This window comes from Balaenoptera borealis, assembly GCF_965194805.1.
Source record: "Balaenoptera borealis genome assembly, chromosome: 6".
NCBI classification, from domain to species: domain Eukaryota; kingdom Metazoa; phylum Chordata; class Mammalia; order Artiodactyla; family Balaenopteridae; genus Balaenoptera; species Balaenoptera borealis.
In genome coordinates, this window is record NC_138863.1 from 81838750 (window position 1) to 81857178 (window position 18429).

An 18429-nucleotide genomic window follows, 5' to 3' on the forward strand; every position below is an offset into this window, starting at 1 on the left:
ACCCTCAAAGTTTAACATCTTAAATGAAAGAACTCTCCACCAAAATACACAAAAATCACTTCTCATGGTTACTTTGACATTCTGAAATATCCTTTTGAAACCTACCATATTATACCTAAACACTTTTTGTGTTTCCCTAGAAATATTATACTTTCTCTGTACTTTATACTTTTCCTAGTAACACATGAAATTACATGAAAAGCCGTTAAATGCAAACTAAAAGACGCTAAATAATTAATGACTTCTAGTCATGTATAATAAGTATCAGGCACAACCCTACAGGGACAGAGTAGAAATATTTTTTCTTTTGGAGATGAGTAAACTAAGACTCTATGATTTCTATGACGGAAATCAGCAGGACTGAAATTTGAATCATTATTTGTATGTCTCTTTTCCATCTTGCCAAGCTCATGCCCCAACTTGTAGGGTTTCAGAATCTATTGGGTTAGGCTGCATACAAAGTCAAACATTATTCGTTGATGTTTTAAAAATTTACATCCAAAATTCCCAATTAAAGATACCTGACTGAATAACTACATTTACCTACTCTACCTCACTATAATAGTAAACTTACTAGTAAAGGACTAAGAAACTTAAAAAGCCACTATAACAAATTGAATTAGAGATGAGCCATCAGCACAAAACAGAATACCGCAAAATTCTGGGAGATCAAAATCAAAAGAGGAAGTTTCAGATCCTTGCAGAGAAGAAAAAGATAAAAACTGAGACCACCTCACCTATCCTGCAGAAAACCAAACGACGGAGATTTTGAAATACTAGCTAGAAAGAGCCAGAACGAGACAAGCTATTCTCTGCCTACTCCTCAAAAGCAGATTATGCTACACAGTCTACACAGACAGAAGATGGCACCATTGAACTAGGAATGTTGTGAACCACCCTGAATCTATAAAAAACGAACAGAAAAAAACCTAGTAAGTCTATTACTATTATTAAAACCCCAAAAATGAGATTCAACTATACATCTAATAATGAACTCTCTCTACTCCAAAGTGGAGGTGGAGAAGAAAACTAAGAATGTCCCAAACTTAAATATCCCTGAAAGAAACACTTAGGAATATGAAAAAAAAAAAAAAAAATCACCTGAATAAGAAACTTAAAAACTAAAATCAGATAAGGGGGCAAAAAACTCAGGGAAAAAAAATGGCAAGAGTTGACTGAACTCAGAAAAGAAAGAAAAAGACAATTACCTCAGAGATGAAAACTAAAATTACCAGAAACCCAATGCAAAATGTACTCAAACAAAGACATAAGTATGTTGTATAAAGGCTGTCAAATAATCAAGAGAATAAAAATAAGGTGAAAAAAGAACTAAAATGAGTAAGAAAGAAAATGATAGGATATAAAAACAGGCAAAGAACAAATGACATTCATATAATCGGAGTCCTTGAAGAAAGAACAAAATGAAAAAGAGAAAATGCAACAGAACTAGTATTTAAGATAAAAGATATGAATCTACTTATCCAAAAAAGCCCAACAGGGAGCAAAATGGCACACGAGAACTTGCATAACCAGACAAGATTTGATACTGCTTGGAGCAATCAGGAGAAAACATTCTGCTCACAGCTTCTCCCTTGGGAGGGAAAGAGAAGAGTGGAACGTGTGTCTAACATTCCAGCTTTTTGGGGAGTTGACCAAGGGACTATCTTCTGTCTCACTTAACTCAGAAGGCTGACTGAACCAGCATTCTTTGGATGCCTGGGGGTTGTGGAGAACAAAAAAGAACTTAGAGTCTTGTTGCAACACCAGAAAACTTAAAGTACCACTGACAAACACCAGAGGGAGCAAAAGATTACAACAAGATCCTGATAAAGAAACCAGTAAACCTCTCTAACTGGGAAATTATGTGCAGATGCCCAGAGAAGATGTATCTCCAAAAAGGGTTTGAGGGGTTTCCAGACTCCCTACCTGAGTTGATTGGTAAAGGCTGTACGAAGCCAATTCATAAAGACTGGGAGTGGTGGCTACTTTTTCAAATGCACAAATTACAACAAAAATTAAAGGCACATGAAAAAAAATGGGTCAATCAAAAGAACAAAATAAATCTCCAGAAACTGACCCTAAAGAAATGGAGATCTGTGAATTTTCTGACAATACAAGTTTAAAATAATCGTCTTAATAAAGTTCAATGTACTAAAAGAGAACACAAATAGACAACTAAACAAAATCAAGGAAAATGATGCATGAACAAAATGCAAATATCAAGAAAGACATAGAAAACATAAAAAAGACCAAATGGAAAATCTGGACCTGATAATTACAGTAACTGAATTGGGGGAAAAAAAAAAAAAAAAAATCCACCCAGAGGGGTTCAACAGCAGAATGGATCAAGCAGAAGAAAGAATTAGTGGACTCAAGGAGAGGTCATTTGAAATTATTGAGTCAGGGGGATTTCAATACTCCACTTTCAATAATGAATACATTAACCAGAAAGAATATCAATAAGGAAACAGAGGGCTTGAACAACACAAAGACCACCTGAACCTAACAGACATAAACAGAACACTTCATACAGCAGCAGAGTACACATTCTTCTCAAGCTCACACAGAACATTCTCCAGGACAGACCACATGTTAGGCCACAAAACAAGTTTTAACAAATTTAAGAAGGCTGAAATTACATCAAGTATCTTTTCCAACCACAATGGAATTAAAGTAGAAATCAAGAACAAAGGGAAAACTGGAAAATTCACAAATATGTAGAAACTGAACAACATACTTTTGAACAATGGGCAAGAAAGAAATTACAAAGGAATTTAGAAAACAGACAAATGAAGATGAAAACACAACATAACAAAACTTAAGGGATGCAGCAAAAGCAATATTAAGAGGGAAGTTTATAGCAATAAATTTCTACCTACATTAAAAGAGATCTCAAATCAACAACCCAACTTTACACCTCAAGGAACTAGAAACAGAACAAACAAAACCCAAAGTTAGTAGAAGGAAATAATAAAGATTAGACCAGAAATAAATGAAATTAAGAATAGAGAAATTTTAAAAACACCAACAAAACTAAAAGTTGTTTTGAAAAGATCGGCAAAATTGACAAACCCTTACCTACACGAACTAAGAAACACTCAAATACCAAAAATCAGAACTGAAGGAGAGACATTAAAACTGATGCCACGAGGGTGGCGGGGGTGGGGGGTGGGGGGTGCGGTGGGGATCATAAGAGATTACTACAATTATACAACAACAAATTGGATAATTCAGAAGAAACACATAAATTTCTAGAAATATACAGCTTACCAAGACTAAATCATGAAAAAATTAAAACCGTGAACTACAGTAAAGATATTGAATCTATTCAATCAGTAATCAAACACCTCTCAACAAAGGAAAGCTCATCAACAGATGGCTTCACTAGAGAATTCCACCAACATTTAAAGACTCATCTACAATCCTTCTCAAAATCTTAAAAAAAAAACCAAAAAACTGAAGAGAAGGGAAAACTTCCAAACTCATTTTATGAGGCCAGTATTAACTTGATACTAAAATCAGACAAAGATACTACAAGGAGGGTGGGGAATAGGGAAATGGGTAAAGGTGGTCAAAAGGTACAAAATTCCAGTTATAAGATTAATAAGTCCTGGGGGTTTAATACACAGCACGGTGACTACAGTTAACAATACAGTATTGTATATTTGAAAGTTGCTAGGAGAGTACACCTTAAAAGTCCTCCTCACAAGAAAAAAAGAAAAGTAACTACATGAGGTGATAGATGTTAACTAATCTTATTGTGGTAATCATTTCACAACATATACATATATCAAGTCATCATGTTGTACACTTTAAACTAATACAATGTTTTGTATCAATTATATCTCAATAAAACTGGAAGGGGGGAGGCAGAAGGATACTACAAGTAAAAGAAAAAAATACAAAAAAACATATTACAGACCAATATTGCTGATAAATATCAATGCAAAAGTCCTCAACAAAATACTAGTAAACCAAATTGAACACATGAAGATGATTACACATCATGACCAAGTGGGATTTATTTCTGCAATGCAAGAATGCTCAACATATGAAAATTGGTTAATGTAATACACCATAATAAGAGAATGAAGGACAAAAACCACATGATTATTTCAATTGACATGCTGAAAAAAATTCAACACTCTTTCATGATAAAAACACTCAACAAACTAGGAACAGAACAAAATCATCTCAATACAATAAAGGCCATATATGAAAAGCCCACAGCTAACAATATACTCAATGGTGGAAAATTGAAAGCTGTTCCTTTAAGATCAGGAACAAAGCAAGAATGCCTGATTTTGCCACTTCTATTCGACACAATACTGGAACTCCTAGGGAGAGCAATTACCAAGAAAAAGAAACACCAAATTGGAAAGGAAGAAGTAAAAATGTCTCTGCCCACAAATGACATGACCTTTTATGTAGAAAACCTTAAAGATTTCACACATTAAAAAAAAAAAAAAAAGTTAGACCTAGTAAACGCATCCAACAAAGTTATAAGACAGAAGATCACCACACAAAAATCAGTTGCATTTCTATACAGTGAACAATCTGCAATGGAAATTAAGAAAACAATCCCATCTTAATAGCATCAAAAAGAACAAAATACTTAGGAATAAACGTAACCAAGGAGGTGAAAGGCTTGTACATTGAAAAACACAGAACACTGCCAAAGGAAATTAAGAAAGACATAAGTAAATGAATGATGTCCTGTGTTCATGGACTAGAAGGCTTAATATTAGAAAACAGAACTACCGTATTATCCAGTAATCACATTTCTGGGAATATATCCAAAAGAATTGAAAATAGGATCTCGTAGAGATATTTGCACACCCATGTTTATTGCAGTGTTATTTATAATACAATAGCCAAGTGGTAGAAGACACCCAAGTGTTTATTGACAGATAAATGAATAAACAAAATGTGGTATGTACATATGATGGAATATTAACCTTAAAAAGGAAGAACATTCTGACACATGCTACAACATGCATGAACCTTGAGAATATTATGCTAAGTGAAATAAGCTAGTCACAAAAGGACAAATACTGCATTGTTTATATGAGGTTTAAAGTAGTCAAATTCTTAGAGTGGTGGTTGCCAGGGGCTGGGGGAGGAGAAGAAGGGAAGTTGTTGTTCAATGGGTATAGAGCTTCAGTTTTCCAAGATGAGAGAAGTGCTAGATATCTGTTGTATAACACTGTGCATACAGTTAATACTACTGTATACCTAAATATGATTAAGATACTAAATTTTAGGCTCTGCATTTTTTACCACAATAAAAAAAGCTCATCAAGTACCTGGCAAAAGTAACCCAAAACAACAGACTGTGACATATATTTGAATAAAACTTATTTCAAAAATAATGAAAAAATCCTCAAAGCCTCCAAGCAAACAATAGTAACAATAATATATAATAATAACTTAAAAGGCCAAAAGAATCAGATGAACATCAGACTTTAAAAATAACATAAAGTAAAGCATCAATGAGCAGCATTTTCAGAAACCTCAATGAACATAAAGTATGAATCAAGGATTTTACATCCAGCTAAGTTATCCTTTAAGTATCAAGGGTACACAAAGTACTTAGGGAATTCTGTAGGGGACTTTTGAGGAATCTACTAGAATAGTACTGTTCAGAAGAAATGTAATGGAAGCCACAAATGTGACTCACACATTTAAATTTTCTAGTAGCCACACCAAAAAAAGTAAAAAGAAAAAGGATGAAATTAATTTTAATAATATATCTTATTTAAGCCAATATAAATATCCAAACATTATCATTTCAACATGTAATCAATATAAAAAGGTATGGAGGTATTTTACATTTTTTTCTTCCACACCAAGTCTATAAAACCTGTATGTAACACATGTGCTTTACATGTACAGAACATCTCAATTCACACTAGCCATATTTCAAATGCTCAACAGCCACAAATGACTAGTGTAGCCCATCTTCATCTTGGATTCATCCAACCAAGATATGAATGGAAAATTTCAACAAAACTATACACACACACATACACACATATATACATATATGTCAAAGATAGGGAAAAGGCTGGAGCACTAATGTACAAACATCTGCACAGTAAAGTAGAAATAATGCAACTAAAAATGGGAGAAGGAAAACAAGATGAGAGCAAAATAAAAAAAAGAAACTAGCCAATATAACATAATACAAAAAAATTAAATATTATGAAAGAGTTGAGATCAAACATATTCAGTCATATCAATAAATGTGAGTGGACTTATCTCACCTATGAAAACAAAAAGATTTTCAACTTGTCTCATAACCAAAGACTCAATTATATGCTTTATGCAAGAAATACCCCACCACCACCATCACCACAAAGAGTGAGTGAAAAAGAGTAAAAGGAACAGAAAAGTTTATCAGGTAATGGAATACAGTAAGAAAGACATGCAGATCCTAATATCAGACAAGTAGAATTCGAGCCAAAGAGCATTAAGCATGACCCAAAACCCACAATTCATTACAAAGATTTTGAATTTCTACACACATTTATGAATATCTATATATCGATAATAATTTATGATCAAATAATCATTTCATGAAGAAAAACCTTCAGATATGCAAAGACAGACAAAGATACACTAAAAATAATTTTAAAAGACCACTCTCAGGGGGCTTCCCTGGTGGCGCAGTGGTTAAGAAGCCACCTGCCAATGCAGGGGACACGGGTTTGAGCCCTGGTCCGGGAAGATCCCACATGCCGCGAAGCAACTAAGCCCGTGTGCCACAACTACTGATCCTGCACTCTAGAGCCCGCCAGCCACAACTACTGAAGCCCATGTGCCATAACTACTGAAGCTTATGCGCCTGTAGCCTGTGCTCTGCAACAAGAGAAGCCACCGCAATGAGAAGCCCTCGGCAGCTAGAGAAAGCCCGTGCACAGCCACGGAAGACCCAACTCAGCCAAAAACTAACTAACTAACTAACTAACTAAATAAAATCTATATATATAAAAAAGACCACTCTCAGCACAAGACAAATCAAGTGGACAAATAACAAGCAAGGACCTAATAAGCAACTTAATAAGGTAGATCTTATAGTTATTTATCAAACTTTACACACAATCCCCCTTCTTCTCAAGTACTCATGGAACTTTCACAAAATTGATCATAAATTGGTTAAGAATTACAAAGAATAGGATATTACGAATGGAGTAAAAGGGATAAGGAGGGAGTGACAATTCTCTGAGCATATACCCTTTAACAGTTCTTAATTTTAGAACCCTGTTTATGTTTCACATGCTCTAAAAATAATCAAAATTAATGACAGTGTGAAGAGAACCCAAATTAGAACACAAAGAGAAAAAACAAACCTCATTTATTAGAAATGAGTATTCATATGTCTACAATGAAGGGGATTGGGAAAGAAATTTACATTCTTTTCAAAAATAATGATTTGAAGCTTATCCGTAAAACTTAGACCATATACACTTCAAAGGATTGTTGTGATGATTATATAAGTTAATAAGGTGTTCAGAATAGTCCACAGCACATTGTCAAGGATAAAAGTTTCTCGTTTTTATTAAAACATATCGTTAAAGTGCAATATTAATAGTAGCGAAATTTTTGAGAACAAAAGCAAAAAAAAATTAGAAAATTTGACAATTCAAAATCTTTTTTAAACACCCATTCATAAGAAAAAATTCACTGAAAGCAAGAAAAAGATGTCCTCAATCTGATAAAGGGCAGGCAGCACAAAGGAAAACCTACAGACCATCATAGTTAATGGTCAAAGACTGAATTCCTTCCCCCTAAGAGCAAAAACAAGCCTAAAAGGTCTATTCTCACCACTTCTAGGCCACATTTTCCCTGAGTTTCTAGCCACTGCAGTGAGGAAAGAAAAAGAAATAAGGGCAGGCAGACTGGAAAAAAAGAAGGAAAACTGCACATAATATGATCATGTAGGGAGAAAATCCTAGGGAATCTCAACAGAGCTACTAGAACAAAAAAGTGAACTTAACAAGACTGCAAGTCAATATTAATAACTCAATTGTATCTCTATATACTACCAACTAAAAAATAAAAATAAAAAGCAATTACCATTTACAACAGCGTTAAACCACTAAATATTTACAGACAGGTTTAACAAAATATGTGTAAAACTTGCACATCAACATAAATGGAGAGATGTAGTATGCTCATGAATTGGAAGGTTCAATACTGTTCAAAAAATTTACTTGTGTAAAATTTCCCCCAAAATTCATCTAGAGACTCAACACAATCCCAATCAAAACCCCAACAGGCTTTTTTTTTTTTTCTTTTTTTTTTTTTTTTACAGAAATGGACAAGCTGATTCTAAAATTCATATGGAAAGGCAAAAGAAATAGCCAAAATAATCTTGAAAGAAAAGAAGTTTGAAGAACATACACAATCTGATTACAAGCTACATTACAAAATATAAAGCTAAATTATTCAAAACAGTGTGTTACCAGCCTAAGAATGTACATATAAAGCAATGGAAAAGAAGTCTAAACATAGACCCACATACATACATACACATAATGAATTTTAGACAAAGGTGCCAATTAATGAGGGAACTGAATGGGGGTAAGGATAGTCTTGTCAACAAACTGTCTGGACGTCAGTTTGGAAAAAAATAAGCCTATACTCCTACCTCAAACTATACACAAAAATTAACTCAAAATTAGGTCACAGAGACTTCTCTGGTAGCACAGTGGTTAAGACTCTGAGCTCCCATTGCAGGGGGCCCGGGTTCAATCCCTGGTCAGGGAAGTAGATCCCACATGCATGCCGCAACTAAGAGTTCGCATGCCACAACTAAGGAGCCCGCCGGACGCAACTAAGGAGCATACGTGCTGCAACTAAGGAGCCTGCAAGCCACAACTAAGGAACTCACCTGCCACAACCAAATAAATTTAAAAAAACAAAACAAAAAACTAGATTCTTTGACTCCACCCCAGACCTATTAAACCGGGATCTCTGGGAGAAGATTCTAGGAATCTGTGTTTACAAAAAAAAAAGGTCACAGACCTAAACACAAAGCCTAAACTTGTAAAACATCTACAAGAAAACATAGGAGAAAAATCTTAGTGACCCTGGGTTTGGGTAAGATTTCTTAGAACATAAAACAAAACACATTATAAGTGAAAGAATTGATAAGCTGGACTTGCTCAAAACTCAAATATTGTGCTATTCAAAATACATTCTTAAGGAAATAAAAAGACAAGCCAGACTGGGGGAAAAAATATTCACAGTAAGTATGTGAGAGGCCTTGTATGCAGAATATATAAATAACTCTTATAACTCAACAATAACAAAACAACCCAATTTGTTTTTTTTTGGCCGCAGATTGCAGCATGCGGGATCTTAGTTTTCCAACCAGGGATCGAACCTGTGCCCCCTGCACTGGGAGCACAGAGTCTTAACGACTGAATTGCCAGAGAAGTCCCCAAAACAACCCAATTTTAAAAGAAAATGAGCCAATGATTTAAACAGATATTTCACAAAAGAAGATGCAGGAATGACCAATAAACACTTTAAAAAATGTTCAACATCTTTGTATCAGGAAAACGCAAAATAAAATCACAGACAGTTTTGACTACACACCCACAAAATGACTAAAATTAAGAAACTGACAACATCAACTGCTGGTGGAAGGGTCAAAAGGTATCACCACTTTGTAAACTGTTGGGTAGGTTCTTATAAATATACACTTATCACATGACCCAGCAATCCTACTGCTAAGTGTGTACCTGAGAAGTGAAATGCATGTCCACAAACAACCTGCACATGAACGTTAACTGCAATTTTACTCAAAAGAGCCAAAAACTGAAACAATAAAAACGCACATTAACAGGTGAGTAAAGTAAATACATTCATTCAAAAGAATGCTACTCAGTTAAAAGAAAAAGAGGGAGGTGGGGGAGACAAACTAATCATATATACTACATAGATGAATCTCAACAGTACAACAAGCAACAGTGAGATACAAGCAGCTACATTCTGTATGGTTCCCTTCATATGAAGTTTGAGAACAGGCAAAACTAATCTATAGTGACTGAAATCAGATCAGTAGCTGCCTGAAAAGGGGGTGGAAGATATGACTGCAAATAGGTTAAATGGAACTTCTGTGGGGAATGAAAACGTTCTATTCCTTGTTTGGGATGGTGGTTACACAGGTATATTTGTTTATTAAAACACAAAACCATAAACAAAATAAATTCTTCACGGTAATTCCCTGGCGGTCCAGTGGTTAGGATTCCGTACTTCCATGGTCGGGGACACAGGTTCGATCCCTGGTTGGGGAACTAAGATCCTGCATGCCACATGGCACGGTCAAATAAAATAAAATTAAAAAATAAATAAATGCTTGGGCTTCCCTGGTGGCGCGGTGGTTAAGAATCTGCCTGCCAATGCAGAGGACAAGGGTTTGAGCCCTGGTCTGGGAAGATCCCACATGACGCGGAGCAACTAAGCCCAGGTGCCACAACTACTGAGCCCACGTGCCACAACTACTGAAGCCCGCATGCCTAGAGCCCGTGCTCCGCAACAAGAGAAGCCACTGCAGTGAGAAGCACGCGCACCGCAAGGAAGAGTAGCCCCCACTCGCCACAACTAGAGAAAGCCCACGCGCAGCAACGGAAGCCCAACGCAGCCAAAAAAATAACATAAATTATAAAAAAAATAAATAAATGGGGGACTTCCCTGGTGGCGCAGCGGTTAAGAATCTGCCTGCCATTGAAGGGAACGCGGGTTCGATCCCTGGTCCAGGAAGATCCCACATGCCACGAAGCAACTAAGCCCATGCGCCACAATGGCTGAGCCTGCACTCTAGAGCCCGGGAGCCACAACTACTGAGCCCACATGCCACAACTACTGAAGCCCGCGTGCCTAGAGCCCGTGCTCCGCAACAAAGAGAAGCCACCGCAATGAGAAGCCCATGCACCACAACAAAGTAGCCCACGCTTGCCACAACTAGAGAAAGCCCACGCAGCAACAAAGACCCAATGCAACCAAAAATAAATAAATTTATAATTTTAATAAATAAATAAATAAATGCTTTACACTGTATGTAAATTATACTTCAATGAAATTGATTTTTAAAATCTAGAAAAAATAACCTTTGATGTAAACAAAAATTTAATGTAAACAAAACATGCTGGTAAGGCAATTATTATTCACAACGCTGGTGAAATTGTGGTGAGTAAAACAGACACTTTCAAGAATGAGTGCTAGTGAATGTGTTAAAGTGTAAGTTGGTATGGTCTGGAGAACAGTTTGGTAATATGTTTCTAAGCCTTCAAAAACTTTCTAACAGTTAATCTATTACTTACACAATAATTATAAGTAAAACTGGAAAAAACCTTATTATCTCCAATACTGGCATAATTATAGTTTAGTATATGCATGATAAACTTACACACTGCCATTTAAAACTTTTTGCAAAACAGTTTAATGACCTGAAAATGCTTACACATTAAGTAGAAAAAGCATGCAACAAAATCACATATTGAAGATAATCTCAAATATAGTGAAGTAAATAGAATAACAGGTGACAGCATGCATAAATGCAGAATTAAAAAGCAAAAAAGCTGGAAAGAAATGTGTCAAAGTATTAGGTAGTGAAACTGTAGTTGGTCTCTATTTTCTTCTCTACATTTTCCACAATTTACTCAAAGAATACTACTACAAAAAAGCAACCAGTGCTAATCTTTAAAACCACTTAAACTGATCCCTTTCATGATCAAAAAAAAGATGGAGGAAGACAAAGAAAAAAGGACTCTAGATAAGTCCTTATCCTATTCTAATTAAACCTGCTTCTCTTCTAGAACTAACTTTCTGATTCTCAGTCCTGACAGCATATTAAAATCACCTGCCGAGGTCAAATATGGACTCTGGGAGATAAAAGCAGCAGCAGAAACCAGTTAAAAGGCTTCAGCAGCTAACTTCCACTCTAACAGAGATGAAATAAATACAGTGGATATCATTCAGCTATAAGAAGAAGTGAAATACTGACGTATGCCACAACATGGATGAACCTTTAAAACATTATACTATGTGAAAGAAGTCAGATACAAAAGACCACATATTGTATGATTCCATTTATAGGAAATGTTCAGAAATAGGCAAATGCATAAAGAAAGTATATTAGCGGTTATCAAGGAGGGGGCTGGTGAACAAGTATGATGGAGAGTGATTAATGGGTATAGGGTTTCTTTTTAGGGTGATGGAAGTGTTCTGGAATAAGACAGCTGTGACATTGCACAACATTGTGAATGTACTAAAAACCACTGAACTGTACACTTTAATATGGTGAATTAAATATTATGTGAATGTTACGTGAATTTTTATCACAATAAAAAATTGCAAAAAAAAAAAAGGGGGAGAGGGAATGAATTTACCCTTACACCTGAAGCAACAACAACAAAAATCTGGCAAAAGAGTTGAAACAATTGGTTCCAACAATATGACATTCTGGAAAATGCAAAACAATGGAGACAGTAAAAAGATCAGTGGTTGAAGGGGGATGGAGGGAAGCAATAAAAACACAGAGGATTTTTAGGGCAGTGAAAACACTCTTACGATACCATAATGATGGATACACATCATACACTTGTTCAAATCCACAGAATTCACCAAGAATGAACTGTAATGTAAACTGTGGACTTTGGACATTTATGATTTGTCAATGTAGGCCCATTAATAGTAAAAAGTGTAACACTGTAACAAATTGTACTATTCTGGTGGGAGATGTTGATAATGGGGGAGGCTATGCACTTGTGGGGACAGGGAGTATATGGGAAATCTCTGTATCTTTCCCTCAATTTTTCTGTGAACATAAAACTGCTCTAAAAATGACCACCTAGAAGGGTGGGATAGGGAGACACAAGAGGGAGGGGATGTGAGGATATATGTATACGTATAGCTGATTCATTTTGTTATACAGCAAAAACTAACACAACATTGTAAAGCAATTATATTCCAATAAAGATGTTAAAAAAAGAAAAGAATAATAAAGCCTTAATTAAAAAAAAAAATCATATTAAACGTAAATGGTCTCAACACGATAATTAAGAAACAGAAATTGCCAGACTGGATTAAAAAAATTAAGACCCAATTTATAGGCTGCCTACAAGAAATGTACTTTAAACATAAAGACATAAACAAGTTAAAAATTTTTTAATGGAAAAAGATACACCATACTAACACTAATCAAAGAGACTTATTATGACCGTATTAACATCCAACATAAATTTAAGAGCAAAGACTGTCACCAGGGATTAAGAAGTTTATTTCATAATGCTTAAATGGATCAATTAGTCAAGAGGACATTACAACCCAACCCATCTATGCACCTAATAACAGAGCTTCAAGATACATGAAATTAAAACGAATACAGGGCTTCCCTGGTGGCACAGTGGTTAAGAATGCGCCTGCCAATGCAGGGGACACGGATTCAAGCCCTGGTCCGGGAAGAGCCCACATGCCACCTAGCAACTAAGCCTGTGCGCCAGAACTACTGAGCCTGCGCTCTAGTCTACAGCCTGCAAGCCACAACTACTGAAGCCCGTGCACCTAGAGCCTATGCTCCGCAACAAGAGAAGCCACCGCAATGAGAAGCCTGCGCACCGCAAAGAAGAGTAGCCCCGGCTCACCGCAACTAGAGAAAGCCAGTGCGCAGCAACAAAGACCAACGCAGCCAAAAATAAATAAATAAAAGAAATAAAATTTTTTTAAAATGTTAAAAAGTAAAATAAAGTAAAACGAATAAAACTTCAAGGATAAATAGATAAATCCACGTTAGAGATTTCAATACCACACTCTCAATAATAAATAAAACAACAAAAGAACAACACTACCAGCTAACTTGACCTGACTTTTTACAGAATGCTCCATCCATCAAAGGCAGCAACATCTTCTTTTCACAATTACAGGGAACATTTACCAAGACAGGATATAGTCTAAACTACATTACAAAAAATTTACAAGAATTCAAATCACACAAACTATGTTCTCACAGTGGAATTAAGTTAGAAATTGCTAACAGAATGATCTCTGTGAAACCACTAAGTATTTGGAAACTACATAACAGAGTTCTAAATAACTCAAGAATCAAAGAAGAGGGCTTCCCTGGCAGAGCAGTGGTTAAGAATCCGCCTGCCAATGCAGTGGACACAGGTTCGAGCCCTGGTCCGGGAAGATCCCACATGCTGCAGAGCAACTAAGCCCGTGCGCCACAACTACTGAGACTGCATGCGCTCTAGAGCCCGTGAGCCACAACTACTGAGCCCACATGCCACAATTACTGAAGCCCGCGCACCTAGAGCCCATGCTCCACAACAAGAGAAGCCACCGCAATGAGAAGCCCACGCACTGCAACAAAGAGTAGCCCCCGCTTGCCACAACTAGAGAAAGCCCGCGTGCAGCAACAAAGACCCAATGCAGCCAAAAATAAATAATAAACAAATAAATAATTAAAAAAAAAAAAGAATCAAAGAAGAAATCAAATGGCAATTAGAAGGCATCTTAAACTGAATAATAAAAAAAAAAAAACAGGTTGTGAGATGCTGCTGAAGAAGCACTCTGGAAAAAATTTATAGCTCCTAAACATTGTAAAAGAAATGTCTCGTAACAATGACATTAGCTTCCACCTTAAAAAACTAGAAAAACAAAGCAAATTAAGCCCAAAGTAAACTCTGAAGAAAGGAAATAATCAAGATCAAAATGAAAATCAATGAAATACAAAGACGATCAACAGAGAAAAATCAATGAAACCAAAAGTTGATTCTTTAACAAAATCAATAAAATTGATAAACTTCTAGTCAGATCAATGAGGGAAAAAGTGAGAAGACACAATTTACCAATGTCAGAAACAAGAGAGACATCATCCTAGAGAATATTATGAACAGATCTATGCCAATAAACTTGTCAATTAGATGAAAAGGACAAACTGCTTGAAAGAAACAAATTGCCAAAGCTCATTCAGGAAGAAATAGGTAACCTGAATAATCTTACGTCTATTAAAGAAATCCAACTGTAGTTAAAAACCTTCATACACAGAAAAACCTAGAGACAGATGGCTTCACTGGTGAATTCTACCAGATATTTGAAGAGGAAATAATACCAACTCTACAAAAAAATTTTCCGAGATACCAAAGTGCAAGGAATACTTCCAAACTCATTCTATGAAGCCAGTATTACTCTGATACCAAAAATCAGAAAAAGACATTACAAGAAAAGAAAACTACAAATATCCCTTATGAACATACAAGTAATCATTCTAAACAAAAATTTAGCAAATTGGGACTTCCCTGGTGGTGCAGTGGATGGGACTCTGTGCTCCCAATGCAGGGGGCCGGAGTTCAATCCCTGGTCGGGGAGCTAGATCCCACATGCATGCCGTGGCTGGGAGTTCGCATGCCACAACTAAAGAGTCCTGGAGACGCAACTAGGGAGCCCACCTGCCACAACTAAGACCCAGTGCAACCAAATAAATAAATAATAAAAAAATAAAAAAAAAAGAAAATTTAGCAAATTAAATCCAATGATTTATTAAAAGGACAACACATGACCAAACGGGGTTTATCCCAGGAATGCAGCACTGGTTTACACTGAAAATCAATGTAATCACCATAATAATAAATCAAAGAAAAGCTGTATGATCATCTATGTACATAGAAAAAGCATTTATAAAATCCAACATCCACTCCAAAGATTCTCAGAAAACTAAAAATAAAAGGGAATTTCTTCAACCTGATCAAAGGCATCTACAAAAAAACTACATCATCATAATTAATTGAAATACTGAATACTTCTTCCCTAAAAGTAGGAATAAGACAGGGATATCTGCTCTCAACACTTCTATTCAATATTGTTCTGGAGGTTCTAGTCAGTGTAATCACCAGACAGGAGGCAGGCAGGCAGGCAGGCAGGCAGAAAGATGGAGTGAGCAAGCACCCAGACTGGGAAAAGAAGATGTAAAACTGTCTTTATTCACAGACCCATCTGATCTTCTAAGTAGGAAACCCAAAGGAATCTACAAACAAACCTTCTAAAATTAGTGAGTTTAGCAATATTGCAGGATACAAAATCAATATACAAAAATCAACTGTATTTCTATCTCCTAGTTACAAACAACGGGACAATGAAGATAAAATAGATTAATCAAGACAAAGACCCCATTTCAAACACTGAAATATAACAATGTTCTAGTTCCTATGAATATATACTGAAACACATCCAACTTACAGCTGTTTGAATCAGTTGCTATGCAACCCTGAGGTCTTAACAACCATGAAGAGTTTTGATCAACAAAGTCTTCATCTAGGTGAGACCACTGTCAAGCTTTTCAACTCTATCAAAATAATTTTAATTATGTGATCCATAATCCTGGTATCAAAACACCAGAATCTTCTCTTTATTCATTTAGCACATCAAACATTTCAATCTTTACTTTAATTACATGTGTTATTTTGTAAGAATCCGCGACAGATTTAATTTTGTAACCAACCCTATATTTCATTCTTTTACTTAATAGTTGGCACTCAAGAATTTAAACACTATCCAGTTCCACCTAAAAAAGCCCAGTTAATCAGCATTTTAGGAAAAAGGCCAAGGCAGTGGCTCTCAAACTTCAGTGTGTTTCAGAATCATCTGTTGGTCTTGTTTCAAAACAGATTGCTTAGCAAAACTACCAGAATTTTCTGATTCAGTAGGTCTGGGATAGAACCAGACAACTTACATTTCTAACAAGTTCCAATGTGATAATAAATCTGTGGGAACCACCAGTCTAAAGCAGTGGTACTCAGATTGTGGTACAGAAATTTAGAATAAGCATTTAGAAAGTTCTGAAGCATTTTGACAGTAATTTTATGCCTTAAAATTAATTTAAAAAAGGAGTCGTATTTTCCACATTTTTCGTTTAACTTTTCTAGTAACTCATTTTCCTTACACTTGAGAAAAGTATTAGCAAGCAATGAATTAAAATTTAGAAAAAACAACTGGTCTTTCACCACAGAAATTCTGAAAAACACGAGCCTAAAGCACATACTAGCCATCCACTCCTCTAGTATTCTAAATACTGCCTTTGTAAGTAAACTTGCAGGTACTTCATTAACTTTGCCTCCCAAAGAAATAATCAGCTTTAGCTAAAAATCAATAAAATAAACAGTCACATTATTAATGTTTCTGTTCTTTTTTTCCTGTAAAACTGTATTTAAAGGCATTTATCGGGACTTCCCTGGTGGCGCAGTGGTTGCCTGCCAATGCAGAGGACATGGGTCCGACCCCTGGTCCAGGAAGGTCCCACATGAAGCGGAGCAACTAAGCCCATGAGCCACAACTACTGAGCTCGTGAGCCGCAACTACTGAGTCTGCGTGCTGCAACTACTGAAGCCCGCGTGCCTAGAGTCCGTGCTCTGCGACAAGAGGAGCCACCGCAATGAAGAGTAGCACCCGCTCGCTGCAACTGGAGAAAGCCCGCGCGCAGCAAGGAAGACCCCCACCCCACCCCTCCGCAGCCAAAAATAAATTTATAAAAAAATAAAAAATAAAGGCATTTATCAATGAAACAGATAAGTGCCCATTTGCAATAAATTCCTTTTAGAATTTAATAACAGGGTAAAGATTTGTCTCTTCTGAAAAACAGCTGTGTTAAATTTTAAATGATTAAGAACTGAATCACTCATTGCTTCTCTTTCTCCCTTAACTGCTTGTGGGGATGTAAAGAAGAAATGGGGTAAGGGGCTTTACTGGCCTGAGTAACTCATACCTTAAACAGAAGTGAAAAAGTGAAAGCAATCTTATTGTGTAGAAATATTTTATCACAAGCATTATAATTCTAGAATGTCTAACAAATCAACTTTTGGAAAACAATTTAAAGTTATACATCACTAACTTGTTCTACTTGATAAAGTAAATGTTTACTCTCTTGTTATCTAATTGTGGGTTTTGAAACCTCATTTTATGTATTTATTTTTAGAATTTTTATTTTTTGGCCCTGTGGTGCAGCACGTGGGATCTTAGTTCCCCGACCAGGGATCGAACCCGTGCCCCCTGCACTGGAAGCGTGGAGTCTTACCAGTGGACCACCAGGGAAGTCCGGAAACCTTGTTTTAAATTGAGAATTTTCTAATGCTTATTAAGACCATGACCTTCAACATCAACACTAATTTAGGAAGGTGACACTAACATCAATGTGGCTTGGTCTTAAATATTCACACAATAAATGAGGATGAGTAGTAGTAGAAAAAAATTCAAAACAGCAGGCAAAACAAATGATGGATATTCGGCTTTAAAAGGCATTATTTGATATTGAGTTAATTTATCGATTAACAGTCAACTTCTGATATTATTTTGCATCCCTTGAATACTAAGAGTAGATAGATAACCCATACTGAAAATTTCAAGATACCTATATATGAAAATAAC

The 18429-nt window shown here is 36.0% G+C and overlaps 1 protein-coding gene and 1 long non-coding RNA gene across 3 annotated transcripts in view; both read right to left on the reverse strand.

The window, feature by feature from the left end:
* The window catches only part of EPC2 (enhancer of polycomb homolog 2), a 105732-nt gene that overhangs the window by 69777 nt on the left and 17526 nt on the right, over positions 1 to 18429 (reverse strand). The gene's annotated exons all lie outside the window — the stretch shown is intronic.
* Positions 1 to 18429, reverse strand: part of LOC309631159 — a 39698-nt gene that overhangs the window by 4211 nt on the left and 17058 nt on the right. Inside the window, exon 2 of the long non-coding RNA XR_014246112.1 lies at positions 1 to 18429. This exon is cut by the window's right edge and continues 11692 nt beyond it. This is a non-coding gene — a long non-coding RNA (uncharacterized lncRNA).